Genomic DNA, 3634 nt, shown 5'->3' with positions numbered 1-3634 from the left:
CAGTAGTCCCGTTAAAAATATCAGATATATAACCTGCGAAAATAAAGTGTCGCGAAAATTTGGTGGTTTACAGTATTTACCACGTTTACAGTAAAAACGGAGAGGCTCATTACTTCAAACATCTGTACGCATGATTGTTTTCGATAGAAAAATCATACTCAGATTTAATTATCAGAATTTAATATCCTATTATAACCTTTCTCCTTAGATTTCACGTGGAAGCGATGTGTATTTAGGTCAGTGGTTGTAGCCTTCATACTTTTCATGGCGGAAACGATCCCCACATTTGGCGCCATTTTATCCTTAGTGGGCGGATCCACGGTGACGTTGTTAGCCTAATCTGTCCGTCTCTGTTCTATCTCAAACTTAAGTCTGTTCGTCAGGAGGACATGGTGGAAATCATAAATGGAAACAAGGCTGATAGTATTAGTCTTCCAGATGAAGAAAGGTATAAGGACTTTACAGTAAACCTAGATATAAGAATACCTGTTGTTCCAGATTTTACATTTATCACTAGGAGCAATTGTGAGAAGAAACTGAAAAGAATTGATTCATATATTTTAACTATAAATCTATTATCTGCTTTAGCAATACACCTAATTTCAAAAATTATGTTGCAAAAATAACCACATATTAATTTACTTTATTGTTTTATCCATATCAGCAAACCATGCTTTTTATGACACAAAATCCCGTGGCTTGCGACGTTGGCTTCTGATAGGTCCATTCGATTTTTTAATCCCTTGTCCTTTTATTTCAGTCGTGGTCTTCCGCTGTGGGTTAAGGTCTAACATTGAAATCATTCTACTGGGAGCCGTGGCCGGTATGCCTCGACTTACTCCGCCATTAAGTCCATCATCAGCAGCGACTTCTCCAAACCGTGTTACGTATGAAGAAGCAGTGGTTCATATCAGTATTAACTCTTACGTCCCGGGGATTTCGTCACCAAGGGTTTTAACATTCTTCGCCCCCCAAAAAATGGCAGGAGAGAGAGAGCGATATATTTTGTACAGGGAATGATTTCCGGTGCATAAAAATGAGATTTGTCATTCCTTAGTGATAATAATAATATAATAACAGTTAAAAGAAATAATTTGATAAATGCTTTATTGATGTCAATTTATATTACAAAGTTTAATACATACACAGTGTTTATTTAAATGCTGATTATTATATAGAAATGGAAAATTTGAAGGGAACGTCAAAAACATTTACTCAATATAAAAGAAATGAAAACTAAAATTCTCTAAATAAAATACTTTCTTGCTTCATTTTGACTTTCGCTTCTTCTACAGTGTCGGTAACAATTTTCAAAATTATATATACAGTTAAATACATTTATAGCAAATGCATGTTTATTTTTAATGTCATTCAAGCAAATTATGAATTCTTTCTTTCCTTACTATGAATAAATGATGAAATTGAAAACAATAAAGATAATCCTAGCTGTCTTTGAAGGCTAATTAGGTCTGCATTCCTTACAGTGTTCATTATTTGATGAAGGGGAATACTCCTTGAAAAGTACTAAATATTTTATACAATGTATTTTCTTTAGGTATAATAGATGTCAAGCAAAAATATTTATCAGTGTATCTAGTGACTATGTCTTTACTGGTCAATTTCAGATTTTGGAATATTGTGCCAAAGGGAATTGATCAACGAGAGTAATGACCGGTCTCTGTCGGACTGAAGCTCTAGGTCCTTACTTGACTGGACAACTGCTTGATTTCCGGCGTTCTGTTCCTTCAGAGCAGGGGCAAAATCCAAAACATGCCAGCCTCACACCCCTATAGTGTAAATAAAGACTGTAAAATCACATGTTTTCTTTGGGTTGAAAATTATTTGATTGCAGGGAAATTATTCCGTCGTTGATATTGCCGTAGAGGATATTTTAAATTGTGTCTCTTTGTAAACACTCACGAAAATTGTATAAGCAGTCGCAAACTTAAATGTCTAATTTTGACACTTACGCACACTCCAGTTTGCAGGGATTGAGATAGACGAGACCGTCCGAACCACAGACAGGAAAGTCCGGGTACCCCTCACAGTCACAGCACGGACACTCGTTCTGACACGCCACGCTCACGTTCCTATAAACACGTGACCCTGGATTAATTCTTACATGCTTAAAACCAAGTTTCTGCCTCACCATAAAATTTTAATTTTTTAAGTTATCATGAATACTAAAATAACAAAGTACATGCAGTACCAATACTTGTATATTAATATCTTATACATTGAATTAAACATGGATGATATGAATAGATACCTAGCTCACTGCAATTTTCTGAACTAGATATTCGGAGTTTAAAAATATCCGAATAAAAAAATATCCGTATTTTTTTAAGTAATTGAATTTATGTACAGAGATTATTTGGATCCTTACAGACATTTGGCTTGACATTTGTTGGAGCACGTCACATTGTTGGTGCCGCAGACGGGAGCAAACTCCATTGACACGCACAAGGCTCTGAGCAAGGACAAGTACCATTACAGGCAATGGTGGCCGCACTGCAACGTTTCAAAACTTTATTTTTGATCATGATTAACAATTATTTTAGAAAGTGATACAAGTATATATGCATGCGAACAGCACTTTAAAGCTAAAGGTCTAAATACCAAGACAAGAATACAATTATAGGATAGAAAAAACAAGAGCGCTTGACATGCTGTCAGCTTACTCGCACGCTGCCTCGCATGCATTGGTGTAGTTTTGTCCTCTGGTACTACAGACAGGTTCGAGGGTGTCCGAACAGTTACAGGAAGCAGGGCAGGGGCACTCCCCGGAACAGGCTGCCGGTACCTCCCTATAGACACAAAATTAACTACGTACTCCTTTTCTCAAGTAAAAATTTGCGATTTTTTAATTGAAAAAATTAAATTATACCAGTGTATGTTAAAATCCACATAAAAGCCACTGGACAAGGTTTTCTTTTCGTTTAAATTGTCATAAGAAAAGATTGCTGACTTTATAGCTTGCCTGACTTATTATTACTCACTGACTTTATAAAACAATGTGCCTATTTCCCACTTTTTTTAAAAAAAGTTTTTCCCCAAAATTTTTTAATTTTTGGGGAAAGGTTTTTAAAAAAAAAAACCCCCTTTCTTTAATTTTTTTAAAAAATTTTTTTTAAAAAAAAAAATTTTTTAAAAAAAACAAAAAAAAAAAAAAAAAAAAAAAAATTTTTGAAAAATTAAAATTTTAAAAATTTTTGGGGAAAAAAGATTTTTTTAAAAAATTTGGGGGGGAAAAATTTTTTTGGGGGGGGGGGGAAGTTTTTTTAACCCCCCCCAAAAAAAAGGAAGGGAAAAAATTGGGGGGGGGTTTAAAACTTTTTTTTTAAATTTAAAAAAAAAAAATTTTAAAAATTAAAAAAAAAAAAATTTTAAAGGGGGGGGGGGGGAAAAAAAAAAAAACCTTGAATTTTTTTAAAAAAGGGGGGAAAAATTTTTTTTGGAACCAAAAAACCAAATTTTAAAAAAAGGGGGGGGCCCCCCCCCCGGGGGGGCCCCCCCCCAAAAAAATTAAAAATTTTAAAAAAAAATTTTTTTTTTTTTTTAAAAAAAAAATTTTAAAAAAATTTTTTTTCCCCCCCCAAAAAAATTTAAAAAATTTCCTTTTTTTTTTTTTTAA

At 33.8% G+C, this 3634-nt stretch overlaps 1 long non-coding RNA gene across 1 annotated transcript; it reads right to left on the bottom strand.

Annotated features, from left to right (window-relative positions):
• Nucleotides 1–1090: 1090 nt before the first annotated feature.
• On the bottom strand, nucleotides 1091–2807 carry LOC134278352 (uncharacterized). Its single transcript, XR_009994416.1, has 4 exons — nucleotides 2682–2807; nucleotides 2387–2511; nucleotides 1971–2090; nucleotides 1091–1787 (listed from the first exon to the last, which is right to left on the bottom strand). It is a non-coding gene; the product is annotated as an uncharacterized LOC134278352 (long non-coding RNA).
• Between the last annotated feature and the right edge of the window lie 827 nt (nucleotides 2808–3634).

This window comes from Saccostrea cucullata, unplaced genomic scaffold (genome assembly GCF_032062105.1).
Source record: "Saccostrea cucullata isolate Sc308-1 unplaced genomic scaffold, CSIRO_AGI_Scuc_v1 ctg16470, whole genome shotgun sequence".
Taxonomy (NCBI): domain Eukaryota; kingdom Metazoa; phylum Mollusca; class Bivalvia; order Ostreida; family Ostreidae; genus Saccostrea; species Saccostrea cuccullata.
Note: the sequence above shows the minus strand (reverse complement) of the source record. Positions and strands in the feature narration are given on the sequence as shown.